Genomic DNA, 23,153 nt, shown 5'->3' on the forward strand with positions numbered 1-23,153 from the left:
AAAGCTGAAACTCCAGTACTTTGGCCACGTCATGTGAAGAGTTGACTCATTGGAAAAGACTCTGATGCTGGGAGGGATTGGGGGCAGGAGGAGAAGGGGACGACAGAGGATGAGATGGCTGGATGGCATGACTGACTCGATGGATGTGAGTCTGGGTGAACTCCGGGAGTTGGTGATGGACAGGGAGGCCTGGCGTGCTGCGATTCATGGGGTTGCAAAGAGTCAGACATGACTGAGCGACTGAACTGAACTGAACTGATAGATTATAATCTCTTGGTAATTTATAATAGTATTGCCAATATTTTAATTGCATTTAATGTGAGTTTATCATCTCCCTTTGGAACATATCAAGCCAATTTATGTGTGTCAACATTTCTACTGAAGAGGAATCCGTGAAAGAATTAAGGACATGAGAAAAAGAATTTTGCATTTGGGTCTATGGGGCTTGGGCTTCCCTGGTGGTTCAGTGGTAAAGAATCTGCCTACAATGCAGAGTGATCCCTGGGTCAGGAAGATCTCCTGGTGAAGGAAATGGCAATCCACTCCAGTATTCTTGCCTGGGAAATCCCTTGGACAGAGAAGCCTGGCAATCCACAGAGTCACAAAGAGTCAGACATGACTTAGCATCTAAACAACAGCAACAACTATGGGGTTTTAAACCTAAATCACAAAGATAAGAAATACCATACTGCTGTAACAGATAAAAATTCTGCAAAACTCAAATAATCTAGATGGAACTGCCACGAAACATTTCCCTTAATGAGAAGAAAACAAAATTTCCCCATCTAATCAATCAGTAAACTTCCATTCTATTTAGTATTGGTTTTCATCTGCTGAGCCCTTTCTCAGGCAGGAGCTGTGAGCTGAGAAGGAAGACACACAACTCAGAAGCAGAAGATAAGCCCCACACAGGAGAAGAAGGTGGATGTGATCAGAAGATGAGTACTCCACCTGCCAAACTACAATGAACCAGGGTTCACTGTGTCCATTAGGAGATGCTCCCCCATAAGAATCAAGCATAACTGCCTCTTAATTTCTTCCATATCCCATCTTGCCTGCACAAATATGCATTCTGACCAGAGTAAATTAAAATGTACACTTTAAATGTTGCTTTAGATACTTTTTCTAAGTCACTTCAGTCGTGTCAGACTCTGTGTGACGCCATAGACGGCAGCCCACCAGGCTCCCCCGTCCCTGGGATTCTCCAGGCAAGAACACTGGAGTGGGTTGCCATTTCCTTCTCCAATGCATGAAAGTGAAAAGTGAAAAGGAAGTCGCTCAGTCATGTCCGACTCCTAGCGACCCCATGGACTGCAGCCCACCAGGCTCCTCCGTCCGTGGGATTCTCCAGGCAAGAGTACTGGAGTTGGGTGCCATCGCCTTCTCCTTAGACACTTAGTTTCACAATTAAATCTTCCTTGGGGAGAAAGACATGCCTTTGATTTCTGTTGTCATCTCTTCACATCCTATGGTACCATGTCAGACACGGCTGAGTTATAGGGGCTGTGGGCCTCTTTCTTTGTAAATCCAGCCTATGAGGCTACAGTCCATGGGGTAAAAGAAGAGTTGACCATGACTTAGTGACTAAACAACAACAATAACAGCATTTATTCATTGCCCACCACTGAACTAGATACTTTACAAAGGTTGGCTCACTGAATCCTTTCGAAAACTCTGATATGTAAGTTTCAGTATCCTCCTTATTCAGATGGGGAAGCTGAACTCCGAGAAATTAATTAACTTGCCCAAAGTCATCTACTTAGGTAAATATCAGAATAGTGGAATCAGGATTACGGGGATGAGGGTAAGATTCCCACCTGGAACACAGACACAGCTGTCCCTAACCTGAATCTAATGATCTCCTTCCAGCAGAGAACACCCTAATCGATACCTCAAATCTTTACATTTCATAAAACTCAGCTTTAATGTTCTCCAAGTTGCTGATGGGTCATGTCATCTGAAAAATCAACATAATCAAAACAGAGTTCAAATCTGTGTTACTATAATTTAGCCTCCTATCCCAAATCCTTACATATTCCAGTAACATCACTATTTTCAGTGTCTTTAAACTGCAAATCTCCACTCAGCCCAGGACATCTCCAATAACTAATCACAATCATCAAGAAAGCAGCTGCTACCCTAAAAAAAAAAAAAAAAGAAATCAGCACCACCACTACTCTGCTGGCTCCTGGGTTTAGGCCCAAGAGACAGACAAAAGCTCAGAAGCCAATTCACTACTTGAAAGAGCTTCAAATCTAGGCATATTCACATAAAATGTTTAAAATGTAAATCATAAAGTAAATGATCCAGAAAAATGCAACTGGAACTCAAAGGAGAGTTTACCCTGGGCTAGAGTAGTCATAAAAGACTTCATGAGAGGTAAGATTAGCCTGGGCCTTGAAGGATAGAGGAAACTTTGAAATCATGGTTTTACAAGAAAGTCTTGCTCATGGTTGAACCCTCAAACTGTACAGAAGAACACGAAGCAAAGAGACGATCCCAGAGTCCTCTTGTCCCAGCTCTAGAGAACAGGCTGCTGCTGATTCTGTGAACTGAACAGAACTTAAATACAGGAAGGAAAGTGAAACAAAGGAAGAGGAGAGAGGGGCCGGAATAGCACAGTCCTGACAAGCAGGGGTGGTCGTGGTAGAGGAGAGGTTTGATGTAAGGGACTAACGTAGAAATGTTGGGGGGAGGGGGGAGGGTGTGTAAATTAGGAGTTTGGGATTAACATATACACACTACTGTATATAAAGCATATAAACAAGGACAGGGAACTGCACTCAGTATCTTATAATAACCTATAATAGAAAAGAATCTAAAAAATAATATATATACATACATATATAACTGAATCATTTTGCTGTACACCTGAAATTAACATACTATAAATCAATTTTGGGCTTCCCAGGTAGCACAGTGGTAAAGAACCCAACTACCAATGCAGGAGATGCAAGAGATGTGGGTTCGATCCCTGGGTCAGGAAGATCCCCTGGCATAAGAAATAGCAACCTACTCCACTATTCTTGCCTGGAAAATTCCATGGACAGAAGAGCCCGGCAGGCTACAGTTCCCGGGGTGGCAAACAGTCGGACATGACTGAGCACACATATTGTAATTTTAAAAAAATCAACTACATTTAAATAAAAATATGAAGAAAAAGAAATGGAGCTGAGCCATGAAGGGAGCCAGATGTGCTTTCGTGGATTTGTCCCACTCACATATCTGAGGACCAACCACCCATGATCCAGGTCTGGGCTCTGATGGGAGATTCAGGTCATGATTGCTGTTCTCAAGGTCAGAATTGGAGGAGTCTCACAATGACTTCGATAGGTCTTTAGAAAAGTAAATCTATACGCAAGCTGAATCAGAAGAAGGAGCAAGAAGTTCCATTAGGAGACTTCTGAGCACTCCCAACAGAACATGAGGAAGTCTTGAGGCAGAGGACCAGGAGCAGAAGTCACACAGTACAACTGCCTCAAAGTCTAACTTCATGAGGGAGAAAGTCAGACCAAGAGATGTTACATGCTGTGCCCAAATTTGAAAAGTGATTAAGGCCCTTATACAATAATCTTTGATAAGAAAGTCTTGAAAATTAAATGTAAAAATAGTGCACTGGGACGACCCAGAAGGATGATATGGGGAGGGAGGAGGAGGGTTCAGGATGGGGAACACATGTATACCTCTGGCAGATTCATTTTGATATATGGCAAAACCAATACAATATTGTAAAGTTAAATAACATAAAATTTAAAAAAAAAGAAAATTAAATGTGAAAATAAAACTTTAATAGTCTATGAGATACAAAAGGGTGACACCTTTAGCACCTAGAATTGCCAAAAAGATTTCTTAAACAAGGTATCTACAAAATAAAGAGAAGAATCAATCGTCAATATCATTTAAATTTTTAAAAGAATCTTTTCTCCCAAACACATTCTAAAAATGACAAGCCACTAGTTGGGAGAAGCCCATTGAAACGAGCTTCCTTTCATTTGTAGAATGGAATTACAGAAAATTAAAAAAAAAAAAACTCTGGTATCCAGAATACACGAATAACTCTTACAAGTCTATGAATTTTTTTTTAACAGTGGGAGAGTGAACAATATGTATGCCTATGCATTGCAAAGAAATCTGAATGTTAAGACACGGGAAAAATGGTCAACATTATTAGCAGTCAGTCATTAAACACAGTCATTAACTGCACATTAAAACTACAAGGAGGTACAATTTCATATCCTAAAGAATGGCAAAAATAACATACATTATCAAGTGTTGACGATGATATAGGACAAAAAAAAGGAGCTCCTTATAGATGGCTGGGTGGGAGGATAAAACCCTTTTGATAGGGTTTTTCAACAGGCAAAACCCTGTTTGGTAATTTGGCATCGTCTTCTAAATGGGATGGTACAAATCCACTCTCTGGCAATTCTCCTAAGAAGACACCCTAAGAAAAGTCTCCATTGTTAGCACAGGGAGATGTGTGTATGAACCTGCATAGCAGCCTTGGTAGAAGATATCCAAAATGTCCATCAACAGAAGACTGATGTTATTCACTATTTACTACACAATGGAATACCACAGGGTGGTAAAAAAAAAAAAAAAAAAGAATAAGTAATACCTACCCATATCAGTAGGCTTCTGAAGTGGCCCTAGTAGTAAAGAATCCATCTGCCCATGCAGGAGACACAAGAGACATGGGTTAGATCCCTGGGTGGAGAAGATCCCCTGGAGGAGGACATGGCAACCCACTCCAGTATTCTTGCCTGTGAAATCCCAGGGACAGAGGAGCCCAGTGGGCTACCACCCATAGGGTTGCAAAGAGTTGGCAGTGACTGAAGTGACTTAGCGTGCAGATATGCACACATATCTACAAAATACTAATCAATTAAAGTTGAGTAAAGACCACAAAGCCACAAAGAGCATGGTGTTTCTATGCAGAGTTTTACAACAGCAAAACAAGACTGTACTTGTAGGTACACACATACCTAGGAAAGCATGAGGAAATGCGTGGCAATGATAAACACAGAATTCAGTGTACAGGGTACCATTGAGGGGAGACAGGCTTGGAGAGACTCTGAGAGTATCAGCAGTGTCTGCAGTGATTGGGTATATCAGTGTTTATTGTAATACTTAATTTTTTGTTGTTGCTGAAACATTTCACAATAATTCTCAATTAATAATAAAGAACTGAACAGTAGTTTGAGGCACAGATATATAGCAACAGAGAAAGAAGAGAATCAAATATCACTTGAAAACTTTCAAATTTTTCACGCCTTCTTTTCTTCCTTTCTGACTTCCCTAGACCTGCGGCTCATCATTTATGCCTGAATTAGCACAACAGCCCCCTAACACATCCCTCTGTCCCAATCTGGTGGCAAACTGATCTATTTCCATCCATCCCAGAGGCCACTTTTTCATGTCACTGTCTATACAGAGTCCTTCAGTGCTCCTATCAACTCTAAACATTCCTGTATAGTCAGTAACACCCTACAGAGTGCATCTCTATTCTTTTCAATCAAATTCACCTCCAGGTCTCAGAAAAAGACACTAGAGAAGCTGGCGTAGCAGACCATCTCCCTGAGCCAGCGATCTGCCAAGTTGGCTTGCATCTCCAAGTCTTTGTCACAGTTTTGCCTCATCCCTTCCTCCTACTTAACTCCTACCATCTAGGAATGTCCAGCTTAAGACCTTCCTCTTTAGGAAGCATGCTAAAACAATCCCACTCCTTTGGGTTTGATTTTCAGCTGCCCAAGGATTTGAACTATATTTTGCACTTCGACAGTCTCCACCCTCATGAATACAAGGAAGATCTTAGAATTTCATTTGCTTGTTTGCCTGTCCTTAGAAAGGCCACATCCTACATCTGCCATCGATCATCTAAATCTCTTGGGATCCTTAGCATCAAAGCAGAAATATTTTAAATTATCGATCAAGTAAATGCAAATCTAGGAAAATGATGATGCATATTATAAAACCATGGGTCATGTCCCTGCTGAGTCTTACATGTCTTCACAGATCTTTAAGGCTAAACAGTGGTGTAACATCTAAAGCAGGTTACCAAGAGCTGATTAGCATATCTGTGCTGTGGGTCCACACCCTCCATCATTCCAATACCTTTAGGTGTAGATCAAATATACTACATACCTGGCCAGAAACTACTATAAATCATGAAAATACCGAGAAGGCTGTGAACACATACAATTTAAAAGGGTAGATTTCAACCTCCCCTGTGATCAAGAACCCTCCTCCCATAGGTACTAAGTAACTCCCTCTACAGATATCAGCAAGAAAGTCAGTTGTAACCATTTCTCCCCCTTCCCACTTCCTACCTCTCATCCCTGTGATCTGATTCAACTTTTCAATCCTCAATGAACATTTGCATCCCTTCCACTGGCAAGCCCTCTGCTAGCCCTGTTATCCCTTGATCTTAAGGTCTCACAGAGATTGACAAGCACATCAATTGAAAAATGGAATATATATACGCATCTGACTTAGTGGAGATATAAGAAGGAATGTTCGATCCTGTGGGGTAAGGAGGGGGAAAGAGCTTGTGCTTAGGATCAAAGGGCAGGGGTGGAATTCAATACAGGCACTGGGGTGGTTAAGCTATTCAAATGTTTTGTTTCAAGTAAGAAGGAGGATAAAGGAGGAGGAGAGGAGGGTTGTTTTTTTTTTTTTTTTTTTTTTCGGGTAGGGTGGGGAGCAGGAGTTGTTTTGTATTGCTTTGTCTTTCTAACCTTTATCTTATTTCAGAAACTCCCTTTGGTGACCAGAACACATAATCATAGTAAACTTAGGACCAAAGAATGCAGAGTTTGAGATTGCAAGGAGGGCCATACAAAAGTCATGTAATACTATCCTTGGAGCTACGGTCCTTATACCATTGGAATACAGACTTACATGCACTCTTTATTCATTCATTTATTCACTCAACCAATGTCTACAGACCACTTACTAAGTTCCAAGGTGCTGTGCTAGGCATCAGTGATATTTCATGAATGGGCAATTCTTGTCTTGGACCTCATAAAATGCACAGCTCAGTGAGGAAGATAGTCGATCAGATAATCACAAAAGACAAGGCATCATTATTTACTATAAAAGGACCATGATAAAAAGTATCAAGCACTGAAATTGCCTGCAACTGGAGGGCTTCACTGATTCAATGACTTCTCAGCTGAAGTCTAGGGAAAGGAAATAATGGTAAGAAACACGTTCCAGGGAGTTCACACAGAAAACTTCTAAATGCATCAGTGCTTCAGGGTTGCCCTACTGTCGCTTCCCAGCTCCAAATGGGAAAGCTCATCCCAGTTTGAAACACTGAAAAGGTGACTTGGCTTCTGCCTCAATGTCTGTGAAAAGAGCTTTGAGCAGAGTGACTGTGCCCTGCCTTCTTGCTAGAGTAGTCTAATGAATCATATCAAAGAGCTGTTTGCAAAGTCTGAGACAAGATCAAATGCCATCTTCCCCTCCAATGGCAGCATATGTTTTGCAAGGAAATCTCTGCAATATCTACCAGGGAAATTTCTAGTCCAGAAATAGACATCACACTGAGTTTCCACTGAAATTAAAACCCAAAAAGCAAGGATGCCCAAGGCAGGGGTTGTAATCTGCAGGTTAGAGTGAGGGTTAATGCCAGTCCTCCTATCAGATATGCATAAACATTCTCCAGTAGTAGAATTAAAAGGGAAGTTACTCTAGCAGATGTTTTCAAATTAGCCAAAACCGTGTCAGGGAGTAAAATGAAGCGGCAGAGCTGGCAATGTGCCCAGAGAGGGAGAGACCTTCCCACAAGCTGCCTGATGGAGCCACTGAAATGCCCCTGAGCCCTTCCGGTGCAGATGGGGGTGCAGGAGTGGAGAGACAGTCAGGTCTCAGCACGAATCCTTCTCTCCTAATTGCTCATCCATGACTCCAATGAGACCACGGCTCTGCTGAATGCAAGGATATCCACGTGGGATCGGGCAGCTCATACACTGCCAAACCACACTCTTCACACTTGCTTTTTAGGCTGCTGCTTACAAATTCGACAAGAAATGTTGGGAGAAGATATAGAAATTGTCCATGATGACAGAGGAGCAAACTATGATACATGAATGTGAAAATGAATAGTTCAGTGTCGGGCAAATCCCAGGAGAAGGGATGGTGTGCATCTTCACAGGAGATCCAGGGCAGCGACACCTAGTTCACAGCAACCCCAAACAGGACAATGATGACCCCACTACACACTGCTCAAGAGGAAAAAAGACCCAAGAATCTGAGCCAAAAATCTGTGGCTACATAATCCAGAGGGCTTCCTGCTTCCTGGGTGCAAGCTGGGCCCCCAAGTGGGCTGTCGCTCGTTACTCAGTACACTACTTCCCACAGGAAGGAGAAAATAATAAACACTGTCCAGGAAAAACCTTAGGTCAATAGAAGCAGAGAATATCTCCAGCTTTTCATTGGTACACCAGCAGTATTTCATATGCAACAGCAACCTCTGCACAATCTCAGAGGGGAAGAAAAGTCCTCAAAGAAAAGCCATTCACCATGTTTAACCACCTTATAACCAAAATCCATTTTTTTTCTGTCCTCCAACACATGTTTTCCTTTTCAGGGTTACCAAAAGAAAAAAAGAAGTAGCAAATTATATAGGGCAGGAGGAGAAAGGGGCAACAGAGGACGAGATGGTTGGGTAGCATCACCGACTCAATGTGACATGAGTTTGAGCAAACTCTGGGAGGTAGTAAAGGACAGGGAAGCCTGGTGTGCTGCAGTCCATGGGGTCGCAAAGAGTTGGACACATATATATATATCTATCTATATATAGATATCAGGGCTTCCCAGGTGGTACAGTGGTAAAGAATCTGCCTGCCAATGCAGGAGACGAAAGAGACACGGGTTTGATCCCTGGATTGGGAAGATCTCCTGGAGAAGGGCGTGGCAACCCACTCCAGTATTCTTGCCTGGAGCATTCCATTAAGAGAAGAGCCTGGCAGGCTATGGTCCATAGGGTCACAAAGAGCTGGACATCACTGAAGCAACTGAGTGTATACACACACACACACACACACACACACACACACACACACATGCTGTATGCATCAATGGTATATTATATATAGAAAATATACATTTTGCATAAGCCAAAGAGGTATGTGTTAGAAGAAAAGGAATTGGTAGCTGGTATTTCAAACAATGAGTTATCAGTGGGTGTTTAATAAAGTGGAAGACTGACAGTTCTAAATCCTCCCCTGTGCTAGAAGAACAGTTTAGACCTTCCTAGAAACCCCATCTTTGACAATTCCTGAGAGACCACACAGTGAAAGTCACCTTCATTGGGCAGTAACAGGAAGCAGGCTACACATTCCCTGTGATTAAAAAAAAAAAAAAAAAAAAGGAAGAAGGTCAAAGAAGAAATTATTCCTTTCTTTGAAAATGAAGAATTACAAACCCGAAGAATCTTCTGGAAATAAGAGACAACACGAAACATGATGGGGTGCTTTTGAACCTCCAAGTGTATCAGCAACACAAAATTTTTAGAATTCTAGAAAATGGTCTTGTGATTGTGTTTCTATAAAATAAAAATGTACAAAGAAAACAGCATCTCATAGACGTAAGGCATAGACTGTAAGTGTGGGAGTCGAGGATTGGAGACAAGGGTTTTGATTTTTCCAAAGTCCTTTAAAGATGCTCCTTTAATTGGGTAAAGGAGAAAAAGAAACAAAAGAACTTACAACTACATTTCCTTAAATTAACCCAGGAAAGGCAAGCGTGGTTTCTATAGAGATGAAATCTTCATGACAGTCTTGCAATGGAATGCCTCCTAAAAAGAGACAGATTCTTCTGCATGGAGCAGAGTTGCTCTGATTAAAGGTAGAACAATGTGTGGGAATAATCCAGAAGACACCATCATGTGAATCTGACTCTGTCATAGAAAATTCACTATGAAAACACACATTTAGATGGCATTTTATTATTCTTTTGGAATCTGAAATAGTACATGAAATCAAAGTCAGAATGCTGAACCCTGTTTTCAGAAGTTGCTATTCAAAGAATCTGTTACTTGTCTCAATTGAGTTGTAGCAGGAACTATTACTAGGCTACAAAGCTCTAAAGGAGTACTTAGTAAAACTCCCATTTCCCTTCTTCACAATATTTAATTCATACTTAAAAATTAATCAATCTAGATGGCTATGTGGAACAAAGGCATACATACCTAACAGACTTTACATCAAAGAGCATGCAATTTGTATTTCCAAATCTGATTCAATAAAATACTTAAGCTTAGAGAAACTTAGAAAGTAGAACAACTGACAGTTTAGTCTATTCCTCTGTATGAGCCACATGATATTTTGAGAAGGTGGTCTTGATTTCAATAATCACTCATATCAAGGTTTTAGTCCTGGTGGAACAAAGTTTATACTGAAGGAAAAATTACAGATGCTAAACCAAGAAAATTCCCCACAAGGAATACTCAAGTATTATTCCCCTCAAAGCACAATTGCTAGTGTGTGATTTGAAGTTGTCAGAAAATGACTCCATAATTTTTTAAAGAATCTGTTTACCAGTTCATTTTGCCAGTATTTATATCATCTATAATTTCTGAGACCAAATATTTTATCTGGCAAACTAGCCTTAGATAGAAATATACAGGGAAACAGACAGATGTAATTTTCGAAATAGCTTGTATTTGAAGGTACTCAAGTCTCTTCTCATATAAAGTAGCTAATAGTTTCTCTTAAGTGAGTCATTTTTTTTTTTTTAACAGTCATGGAATTCTAGATCTAGAACTAGGAATATTTCAAGGCAGTGACTTTACTGCAGCAACTTTAAACTGAACTAATACATCCAAAGGAAATTATTAACAAGGCCATTGATACTAGACTTGTATGAACTTTCCTGGTACATGCAAGAATATGAATTTTCTGAACCAAGGGTAGCTTTTGTCAACTAATCGTTTAAACTTCCTATGTTTTGCAAGATATTCGATATTTCTTTACGACTTTGGATTTTCTTTTTTAAATTGTAAGCAAAACTTTATCCTTTGACATTAGATAAATCAGGATACTTGTAACATCTCTTGCCTTCCTGTCATTTCCGTTCAAGTTGGGATAAAGATTGCCGCTATACATGCAAAATTACATAGGCCAATAGAAAGTTGCTCCCTGAAGCCGAAATTCGACTATAAATAACAGACAAAAGGCAGTTAGCTCCTTCCTGGTTTGTCTGTTTGTTTTTTAAAGATAACAATTTGCAAAATGTTTGCATTTGATCCTAACATTGCTTTCCTGGCTCTGAACATTCCTCATTTCAGGGTCTGACTAAAAGCCAGACTGATCCATCATCACTTTACAAAGCCATCTGCGAAGACTATAAAAGCTAAAGCTCCATCTTCAATTGTTACTTTTATTATACACCTTTCATCACTGTAATTCCATAACTTCACGCGTTATGCTGGGGGGGGGTGGGGGGTGGGGGAGACAGCAGTGATCTCTCAAGAACGGAACCAGCTCACCGTGTCAGGAGGGGACAGTCTCGCTAGAGTCCAGAGAGGAGATAACCTCTCACCCTCAGTGGCGAGGGGCAGGGGGTGTGTGGGGGGCTGTCCCGGCCTTCTCCCCGCCTCAACCCCCCTCCCCTATCCGACAGAAAATTCCGCAGCCTCCTGACCAGGAGGAGAGGAGAGCCGGGGAGCGCGGGGCGGGAACAGCGCCGGCACAGACACTGTCGCGGGCACCTGAGCCGCCCCTTCCCACCACCTCCCGTGGCCACCGCACCAGGCGAGGCGCGCAGCATCTCAGCCCTGCGGGCTGAATTTCCATCTTCGCGCCCCCGAGCCCCGAGGTCCAACCCCCGCAGCTGTGGCGGCCCCTCCAGGAAAGCGCAATTTTTATCCCTCCGGGCCCGGAGGAGGGGTCCCTGCCTGGTCTCGGCTCATCCAGGCTCGTTCAGTTCCCTGAACACTCGCCACGCCGCGACTGGCCAGGAATTGGCCTCGGCCTCGGCTGCGGACAGGGGGCGACTCTCCAGCGATCGCGCCCTAGGACCGCGCTTCTCCGAGTGTCTATCTGAATCTCTGTCTCTCCCTGTGTGCCTCTGTCTCTCTTTGTGTCTCTGCTTATCTGTCTTTCTCTTTCTTGCTTGAGCGCGCGCGCACACACACACACACACATTCACATAGGGGAGGGGGCTGTCTCCACTCCCAAAGCCAAAATGTCACCCAGAAAACAAGTGCAACAACTTGCTTCGCCTACGACTCGGGAGCCGGTGAAGAAATGCCCTGCAGCGAGCAGCCCCCTCCTCCCCGGCAAGGTGCAAGGGGTTGGGGGCGGGGGCGGGAAAGCGGCCGGTGGACGTGCCGGGGACTGCCGTTCAGCTCCCCTCCCCCTCTGGGACCCTGTCGCAATTAGAAATCCGTCCGCGCCCCGGCCCGGGGGCGGCGTGGGGGGGCGGTTAGCCGCGAGGACCGCACACCCGGAGAGGGGCGCGCCGGGCCCCGGGTCTCCGGGGGTCGCAGAAGTGCGCCCCAGGTGGCGGAAGGGGTAGGAAAAGCCGGCTAGCGGTCCGGGGAGCCCAGCCCGGAGTCCCTCCACTGGCAAGAGCAGCGGCGACCGCGCGACTGGGAAAAGCCACTGGGAACTCGGCAGTGGCGGCGGCCCGGGCTCCGGTGGCCCCGGCCGCGAGCGCACGCCCTAGCCCCCGGCGCAGCCCGGCGTTACCTTGCTGCTGCCCGCAGTCCGGCCCTCGGTCGCCGCGGCCGTCCGTCGGTTCCCGCGAGCTTCCGAGGCAGGACGAAAGAGGTGTCCCCGTGGTCGGGACAGGCTCTCAGCGACGCGAGGCGAAGGAGTCGAGAGAGAAACCGAGGCGGCTGCGACCGATCCCGCTGCGGATGCCGCCGATTCCCCGGGGCCGGAGGTGTCGGAGAGGCCGGGTCCTCGGGATTGCGGCGCCCGGAGCGCAGCGGTCGCCTCTGGCGCGGAGGCTCAGTGGCGGGACGCGGCGGGCTGGGGCGGCGAGGCTGGGCTGGTCACCCGCCCCTGGGTGCATGTTAATACGGTGGGGAGGAGGAGTCCCGCGCTTCCTCCGCCCAACCGCCGGAGCCGGCGGGCGAGTGACGGCCGAGGCCCCGAGCCCGCGCTCCCACCCGCCCCGGCTACTACGGTGCGGCCACCAGCCCTGGCCCCGGCCCGGCACGTGCGCCCGGGCCGCGGGGAGGCGCCCGGCGTCCTGCGGATGATGCCCGCTCCGCCTCCGGGCGGCAAGTGCGCTCACACGGGACGCGGAGGCCAGCCCCGCATCCCAGCGAAGGAACCGAGAGGCGGCCGCGCGTTGGTGGGCGTGCCCCGTGCGTTCCCCGGCGCTGCATCCGCGGAGAATGGAACCTGCCCCGCCTCACCTGCCACCTCTGGTCCCCTAATCTTATGAGGAGCGCTCCACACTTTCTATCACAGGATATCATGTAGGCGGGTAAAGGGTTTGCCCTTTTCTCTCCATCCTCGGGGTCCCTAGTAGAATTTTTGAAAACGCAATCGCCAGGGAGGAGCCCGGGTTGTGGACCTAGTCTAGACTCACCAGGACCGACTGCTCACACCCCATGCCCTTACTTCCAAACAGTTATTCCTCAGAGCCTCAGTTTCCCCATCCGTACAACGAAGGCTCTTGGGGGCGGCAGGGGGGTATTGTGGATTCCATTACACAATATATATTCCACCGGTTTCTCTAGGTATTTAGAGAAAACCAAGTATAATAGGGAAATGAATCCCTTTTCTTCCTGTCCTCTGACCTCAGTAAACACTCAGCTCTTCATCTCAACTGCATTTGGGAGCCACGCCCATTCGCACAGGCTGAGGACCACAAGTCCACGAGCTCTGAAAGTAAAAAACATCCGTAAGGCTTCTAAGTAAGAATAGAAATAAATATTCTGTGAATAGGTGAAATTTGGGTCAAAGAGAGAATGGAGTCAATCAGTTGTTTATCGAGCTCAACCCACTTAAGTACTAGGTTCTGGATGATAAGAGTTAAAATAGCGGTTAATCACCGTCTTCCGGTTTCCTTCAATAAAGAATGGGCAACTTCACGGAGAAGGTCTGTCCTTTGTTCTACGGCTTCCAAAGAGAACATTATGCCAGAGAGTATACAATCTTCTTTATGTAATTGTACCCATAAACTTATAGCATAAGATTTAGCATCTGCTTTGTGTGATATTTAATTATAAATATTAATAGAATATCCTTTTTAAATGAAACACTTCTAAAAATGCAGAGAAGTGAAAAACAGTTTCCATAAAAATATGACTCAGATAAATAATCACTTTTCCGCAATTTCACTGAGTGATTTTCCATTAAAGAGGGGAAAAAAAATCTTTAAACCACTAAACACTCAAAGAAATGGAGGTAAATCCTCAGAATAGTAGTACCATGATTATAATGCTTTAACAAAGCTCCAAAGGATATTGCCAGCCAATTCCTGCTATGTAGGAACATTTATTTTTCAAAGAAGACTCCATTCAGTTCAGTTCAGTCACTCAGTCGTGTCTGACTCTCTGCAATCCCATGGATGCTGCACACCAGGCCTCCCTATCCATCACCAAGACGCCACGAAAAGGCCAAATACTGCCATAGGAAAAATAGCCTTCATAATCTAGAGAGAGCAAACTACGCATTCCCAGATTTGTAAGTATGTTTAATCCATAGAATTTTTAATGTGGTCACATAAGTAAGAAGACCATTATAACTGTCAGACCCTAAATCAAATTAGGTGACTTTAGTGAATAAATTTGCTTGAGCAGAAAATCAATTTTCCTACAAAATTCTTACGGTAGATTCAACCAGGCAACAACAATGTTTATATAACCCTGCTATTGTTAGGGCTTACTGATTGTAAGTGACAGAAACCTAACTTGGCAAACTGAAAAGTATTTATTGGAAAGATTGAAAACTTTGCAGTCTTGAAACAGGCAGCGTTTGAGGCAATACTGTAGCTCTAGGAAGTTAGAAAGAGTATTTTTGTTTAGTGTTGCAGTCAATGAAACTTACAGTTTACAGTCAGTAAATGCAACTACTATTTTGAACCTCACATTACTGGAGCAAGATTCAAGTCACAGAGCAGAGCATTTGACTAGTCAAACTTAGATCAGGCTCCAACTCCTTGACTGGACCAAAAGAGAGGTAGGAAACATTTGGTTCTTTGATTTCCAGAATGAAAGGCAGGTACCTGGATTTTTTGGGTTTCCAAAAATACGTATAATTGGAGATAGTAATTCCTCAAAACAATTTACGGGACCTCTTTTAAGAAGGGAATTTGATGCTGAGGCTGAAAAAAGATCAATGTCTGTTACACTGTCTGGCTGTGAAATTTACCCTGTAATGCTTAGTTATTTGGATATAAGCAATGATGTTGTACAAGTAAAACTGAAAGTTTGTTTCAGTTAAAGAATGCTATTTAATATTTCATGTATGGCCAGTTACCTTATTAATATAAGCATTCATTGTTGTTGTTGTTTTAGTTGCCAGACAAGTCTGACTCTGCAACCTCATGGACTGTAGCCTGCCAGGCTCTGCATCTATGGGATTTCCCAGGCAAGAATACTGGAGTGTGTTGCCATTTCCTTCTCCAGGGGAGCTTTCCAACCCAGGGATTGAACCTGTGTCTCCTGCTTGACAGGCAGATTCTTTACCACTGAGCCACCTGGGAAGCCTAATAGAAGCATGAAAGTGTTAGTCATTCAGTGGCGTCCCACTCTTTGTGACCCCATAGACTGTAGCCCTCCAGGCTCCCCTGTCCATGGGATTTCCCAAGCAAGAATACTGGAGTGGGTTGCTATTTCCTCCTTCAGGAAATCTTCTCCACCCAAGGATCGAACCATTACAGGCAGAGTCCTTAATGTCTGAAGGACCTATTATAAGAACTACTACTGGAAGCCAGGGTGAGCAGCTGTGTTCGTTTCTTGTTGAGGATAGTATAGTAGCTGTATTATAGTGGCCCTGGAAAGATGTTCACGTCCTAATCCCTGGAGCCAATGAATGTTATCTCACATGGAAATTTGCAGATGTGATTAGGTAAAGGGTTTGAGATGGGAAGTTTATCCCAGATTACCTCAGTGGGCACAATACAATCAAAAAAGCTCTTACAAGAGGAAAACAAGAAAGTCAAAGGCAGAAGAAACAGATGGGATGATGGAAGCAGAGGTTGGAGAAATGCATTTTGAAGACAGAGTAAGGAGGTCATGTGCAAAGGGATACAGAAGCAAGAAAAGTTAAAGATTCTCTCCTAGAAGCTCCAGAACTCATGCCAGACTGCTAACATGTTGGTTTTATCCTAAATCGATTTCCGATTTTTGTTTTCCAGGACTGAAAGATAATAAATTCATGTTGCTTTAAACCACCAAGTTTATATAACAGCAGCTGGAGGAAACAACTAATCCAACATCCTTCCTGGGGCACATGTTGTTAGCAGGTGGCATGAGAGCATTTACTGTAGAAGAAACACAGAAAGGTATAGCTACTTCTGAAGAAGATAGCTCAAAGGAGGCTAAGTCAGCAGTAAGCTGGCAAGAGCAGGAAATTAGAAACCCCAGACAGACAGGGTTCCTATTCAGGAGCTTCCATTTCTATGGTTAAATCAATATGCTGGCACTCCCCCTAGACCACCACATGGTCAAACAGGTAAAATCCCATTAAAAGGAAAGAAGAAAAACTCAAAGGACAACATGAACAGTAAGTGTAAAATACATATGAGTTTTCTTCTACATTAACAGAGCGTTCTCGCTGAGTCTCATGATTTTAAGTAATATTTAAATGGTGATTCCATATTTGTATCTTCGGCCTTGACCTCTCAGCTGGGTTTCATATTTGGCCATCCAAAGACCTGCTAGACACGGCCACTTGCAACTTTCACTGGCACCCAGGTCCAAATTAATCTCATTACTCTCTGATCTTTCTATCCAGACTTTTATTCCTTTACCTGTTATACTCTATGGACTCGTGGCCTGTTATACCAAGTTATCAACACCAGAAATCTGTGAGTTATTCTAGACTTACACATGCTGCTAAGTCACTTCAGTCGTGTCTGATTCTGTGCGACCCCTTAGACGGCAGCCCACCAGGCTCCCCATCCCTGGGATTCTCCAGGCAAGAACACTGGAGTGGGTTGCCATTTCCTTCTCCAATACTTACACATGCACCAGTCACCTAATTCATCACCCAACACTATTAACTTCTCCTACCATCTGAACTTATCTCTTTAAAAAAAAAAAAGTCTGTCTCTTAAAAAATTTTTTATTTGTCTGTGTTAGGCTTCCCAGGTGATGCTCATAGTAAAGATCGCAGCTGCCAATGCAAAAGACACAAGAAACTCAGGCTTAATCCCTGAGTGGGAAAGATCCCTTGGAGGAGGAAATGGCAACCCAGGATGAAGGAGCCTGGCGGGCTACAGTCCATAGGGCTGCAGAGTCAGACATGACTGATGCAACTTAGCACATTTTGGGTCTTAGTTGCAGCGTGCAGAGATGATCTTTGTTGCATCATTCGGGCTCCAGAGTGCTTAGGCTCAGTAAACTGTGGTACACAGCCCTTACTTGCCCTGTGGCACATGGGATCTTAGTTCCCTGATCAGAGATTAAGTCCACATCCCTTGCATTGCAAGGTAGATTCTTAACCCCTGGACCACCAGGGAAGTTCCCCATTTGAACTCATCTTGGAATCCCTCCTAAATTTCCATTTCTATTATATACTCTCTTTGTATATTATATATCTCTATAAGACTTGGTCATCTCACCCTGGGTTTTATCCTCTTCTCTCCTATGCAGATGACACCACTCTTATGGCAGAAAGTGAAGAACTAAAGAGCTTCTTGATGAAAGTGAAAGAGGAGAGTGAAAAAGTTGGCTTAAAGCTCAACATTCAGAAAACTAAGATCATGGCATCTGGTTCCATGGCAAATAGATGGGGAAACAGTGGAAACAGTGTCAGACTTTAATTTGGGGGGCTTCAAAATCACTGCAGATGGTAACTGCAGCCATGAAATTAAAAGGTGCTTACTCTAAGTTGTCTATGACCAAGCTAGACAGCATATTAAAAAGCAGAGACATTACTTTGCCAACAAAGGTCCGTCTTGTCAAAGTTTTGTTTTTTTCAGTAGTCATGTATGGATGTGAGAGTTGGACTATAAAGAAAGCTGAGCACTGAAGAACTGATGCTTTTCAACTGTGGTATTGGAGAAGACTCTTGAGAGTCCCTTAGAGTGCAAGGAGATCCAACCAATCCATCCTAAAGGAAATCAGTCCTGAACATTCATTGGAAGGACTGATGTTGAAGCTGAAACTCCAATACTTTGGCCACCTGATGAGAAAAACTGACTCATTTGAAAAGACCCTGATGCTGGGAAAAATGGAGGTGGGAGGGGAAGGGGATGACAGAGGATGAAATGGTTGGATGGCATCACCGACTCAACGGACATGGGTTTGGGTGGACTCCGGGAGTTGGTGATGGACAGGGAGGCCTGGCGTGCTTCAGTTCATGGGGTTACAAAGAGTCCCACACGACTGAGCAACTGAACTGAACTGAACTCCTTTCTCCAAGTCTTGCCTCCTTTTCATTGCAGCAAAATTATCTTATAAAAATACAACTCAGACAGTGTTACACCTATGGTTTAGTGCCTTATAAATTTATAAAGTTCAGTTCCTTGGCATGATATACAGGGCTCTCTATAAACTTGCTTTTATCTCTGTCTTTGGCCTTCACTTGTATGATTTATACATTATGCTTCAGTAAACCAGATTGCAGCTTATAATGCCATTCATGTAACATGCTCTGGAATATTTCCATAGCTTTCTCATACTAATCTTTCTGCCTTGCATGCCCTCTCTCTGCTTTTGTTGGCTAGTATTCATTTCTCCTTCAAGGCTTGCTTCAGGGGACCTCATGCCTGAATCATCAGGTTGGATTAAGTCTTGCCCATGCTCACTGAACCTACTATTATCTTGGTTTGTATGACTTTATATTAAGTTTTTCAGGTTATCTGGGTTGTATTTTTGAGACTGAGCTATTTCTATATGGATCCTCAATACCTAGCATAACAATTGCCTCTCAATAGAAAATCAGTGTATATTTGTGGGACTGAATTAACCTGAACAGCTTTGAGAATATTTTGTGATGTCCATATATATATTAATATAAGGTAGAGGAGCCCATGTGTGATGTAATATAACCTGTAGCTAAATTTTAAAACCCATCACTCGTCAGGTGTAATAAATGGAAAGCTTTCATTTTCATGCTAAACAAATGCCAAAAACAAAAATTGAGGAAACACATATGAAGACATTGTGTCTAGTTTTTCATTTTAAAAGCCAATCCAGTGAAGGAAAATGGCCTTGTTATCCTCAAGTGGTTTTCAGTGAACATTTTTGCTTTGTGTATTTATTTATATTTGGCTGTTCTGGGTTTTCATTGCTGTGCGCAGACCTTCTCCAGTTGCGGCAAATGGAGGCTACTCTGCTGCACTGTGCGGGCTTCTGGTTGCAGTGGCTTCTCTTGTTTCAGAGCACAGGCTCTAGGGTGCACAAGATTCCGTAATTGTGGCACCTGGGCTCAAGAGTTGTGGCACACAGGCTTAGTTGCCCTACACTATGTGGAATCTTCCCAACCCAGGGGTCAAACCTATGTCCTTTGTGTTGGCAGGTGGGTTCTCTACCACTGAGTCATCTGGGAAGCCTTAGTTTCTGTTTTATTCAATATTTTTTTTATTAAAGATATACGTGCTGGAAAACAACTGATTTAGCTTCTGTCCCAAGTCTTCTTTTTGTACCTTATCATTCTTGTTTACCTGGAGAAGGAAATGGCAACCCTCTCCAGTATTCTTGCCTGGGAAATCCCATGGACAGGGGAGCTTGGCGGGCTACCTACAGTCCATGTGGTAGCAAAGAGCTGGACATGACTGAGCACACATAAACACATTTTTATTTACACATTAATCTATACACACTGGGTCCACTTCCTGTCGACTCCCCAATACCCTCTTTTACCCTTACACCCATTGCAATGTGGTGTGAGCCCTGTGTACTGCAAGCTGACTTTGTTCTGTAAAGGCAATACAACTTTCCCAACAAGAAGACCCATTTTCTTGATGTCGCTCTTATTTTCTTGATCTGCTGTTTAGAATTTTATGCAGTGGCTACCTGATTTTTCAAAATTTCCACTAGAAACGATCATTATTTTACTATCTCCTGATTTTCCTTCTAGTTCTCTGCTCCCAAATCTTCCTACCACCTCTCCCAAGCTGTAATTATTGTGCCCCCAAGGTGGTGGCTGAGGCCACAGGTGAGAGTGAGATCACTGAAGAGAAAGGACCTTGGCCAGGACCCCAGGAGTCTCGGCCATGCCCACTGGTGAAGGAGGAAGAGCCCAACAATAGAGGTGGGAAGAAACTCAGGAGAGCAGTGCCATGGGATGGGCAGTGCCACAGAGACCAGAGAAGGAGAGCATTTTAGGAGATAGGTTTTGGTGCTGAATTTCAAACCAGCATTTCTATACATGTAATACCTTCACCTGCAAGAAATATACAGACATCACAAATTCGACAGACACAAACCAAACAGTCCATCTTCCATCCGGAATTAACTCTTTTCCACACAGTCTTCCCATTGATGGTCCCCTCTACCATAAACCCAAATACCACAAATTTAGAAGTCATTCAGATACTCCTTCTCCCAGCTTATTGACTGACTCTATCTAATTAGTTACCAAGTCTTATCAAATTCCTAAAACAGTAAGTCATCTTACTCTACTGCTTGAAATTATTCCATACATCCTCCTTGTCAGACCTTCATAATCTGATTCTTTCTTCATTAAATTATCAAATTGATTTATTTGAGTGGGGTGGCTTTTCACATATTGGATTAAAAACTGTATTAAAATATTTTTTATCAGTTTGGAAATTAAAATTTATAGTTAAGAATGAAAATGAATGAATTCAAGAACAATAAATGCAAAACAGAACATAGGTTCACCCATATATACAAGAGACTGCGAATGTGTGTGTGTGCATGTATATATATATATATATAGAGAGAGAGAGAGAGAGAGAGAGAGAAGACGCCCGTAGGCCAACTACATATCATCACATAGTAAAAGGAGGAGAAAGAATATCTTGATAACAAAAAAATTTACTATATTATGGTATACATTTTGAGAAAAGACACTACAGGTTGTTGTTGTTGTCTAGAAATACTATGTTTAAGAGTTCCCTTTAAAACAATCCCAATCTCTAAAATTTGACCAAACAGATGAAAGACGTTACACTGAAAACTATAAGCCATTGATAAAAGAAATTGCAGAAGACACAAATAAAGGGAAAGAGTTTCTATGTTCATAGATTGGAAGAATTAATAAAATGTCCACAGTGCCCAAACAATCTACTGATCCAATGTAATCCCTGTCAAAATTCCAACAGCATTTTTTCCAGAAATGAGAATTCCCAGCATTTCTCCCATTTTTGAGCCATTCTTCTATGTCAGTTCTACAAAATTGCTTGTAACTTTATACATTTTTTAAAAAGATATAGTTTTTTAAGTATTTAATATTCTGCTAATTTGATTTTGAATTGTAAGTGTCAAGTATTCTGTTTAGGGGGGTTTATGTTTTATTATACTTTGCTGAAAAGAAAAAATTGTACATTTTTAGAATGTTTTTATGAATAAATTGAATGTACTGAAAATAAAAATTAAATTAAAAAAAAAAGATTAGAAAAACCAATCCTAAAATTTATATGGAACCATAAAAAGCCCTGAATAGCCAAAGCAATCTTGAGGAGTGAAGGGTTTGGACCCCACATCTATCAATCCAACATTTTAAAAAAATTTATTTGATTGATGTATAGTTGATTTACAGTGTTGGGTTCATTTCTACAAATGTACAGCAAAGTGATCCAATTATACATACATAGGTATACTTTTAATTTTTATTTTATATTAGGGTATAGTTGATTTAGAATATTGTGTTAGTTTCAGGTGTACAACAAAGTGATTCAGTTATACATGTACGTATATATCGCTCCAACATTTAAGACAACCACTGGGGAAGAAGGCCTCCAAAACACCTAGCTCTGAAAGCCAACAGGCTTGAGTCCAGGGAACCACAAGACGATAGCAAAGAAAATTCCTGATAGGCACCTGGCCTATCGCCCTGAGGGCTCAGCACTGAGGAAGCAGGAAAATCACCCATTTCCCAGTCTTTCTCTTAAAAAGGTTATCTACACTCTTTAAAAGCTGCTGCCTTTGATGTGCAGAAGCTTTTAAGTTTAATTAGGTCCCATCTGTTTATTTTTGCTTTTATTTCCAATATTCTGGGAGGTGGGTCATAGAGGATCCTGCTGTGATGTATGTCAGAGAGTGTTTTGCCTATGTTCTCCTCTAGGAGTTTTATAGTTTCTGGTCTTACATTGAGGTCTTTAATCCATTTTGAGTTTATTTTTGTGTATGGTGTTAGAAAGTGTTCTAGTTTCATTCTTTTACAAGTGGTTGACCAGTTTTCCCAGCACCACTTGTTAAAGAGATTGTCTTTAATCCATTATATATTCTTGCCTGCTTTGTCAAAGGTGTCCATATGTGCGTGGATTTATCTCTGGGCTTTCTATTTGTTCCATTGATCAATATTTCTGTCTTTGTGCCAGTACCATACTGTCTTGATGACTGTGGCTTTGTAGTAGAGCCTGAAGTCAGGTAGGTTGATTCCTCCAGTTCCCTTCTTCTTTCTCAAGATAGCTTTGGCTATTCGAGGTTTTTTTGTATTTCCATACAAATTGTGAAATTATTTGTTCTAGCTCTGTGAAGAATACCATTGGTACCTTGATAGGGATTGCATTGAATCTATAAACTGCTTTGGGTAGTATACTCATTTTCACTATATTGATTCTTCCAATCCATGAACATGGTATATTTCTCCATCTATTAGTGTCCTTTTTGATTTCTTTCACCAGTGTTTTATAGTTTTCTATATATAGGTCTTTAGTTTCTTTAGGTAGATATATTCCTAAGTATTTTATTCTTTCCGTTGCAATGGTGAATGGAACTGTTTCCTTAATTTCTCTTTCTGTTTTCTCATTATTAGTGTATAGGAATGCAAAGGATTTCTGTGTGTTGATTTTATATCCTGCAACTTTACTATATTCACTGATTAGTT

The 23,153-nt window shown here is 42.6% G+C and overlaps 1 protein-coding gene across 2 annotated transcripts in view; it reads right to left on the minus strand.

Moving 5' to 3' along the window:
* The window catches only part of DLGAP1 (DLG associated protein 1), a 781,268-nt gene extending 768,042 nt beyond the window's left edge, over window positions 1-13,226 (minus strand). The window contains exon 1 of one of the 2 annotated variants that reach the window (XM_070778877.1): window positions 12,699-13,226. The gene's annotated coding sequence lies outside the window, so the exon portion shown is untranslated. The remainder of the gene's footprint in view (window positions 1-12,698) is intronic. The other variant, XM_070778878.1, reaches the window with a different exon arrangement.
* Window positions 13,227-23,153: the final 9,927 nt, after the last annotated feature.

Source organism: Bos indicus, chromosome 24, assembly GCF_029378745.1.
Source record: "Bos indicus isolate NIAB-ARS_2022 breed Sahiwal x Tharparkar chromosome 24, NIAB-ARS_B.indTharparkar_mat_pri_1.0, whole genome shotgun sequence".
In the NCBI taxonomy this organism is placed as follows: domain Eukaryota; kingdom Metazoa; phylum Chordata; class Mammalia; order Artiodactyla; family Bovidae; genus Bos; species Bos indicus.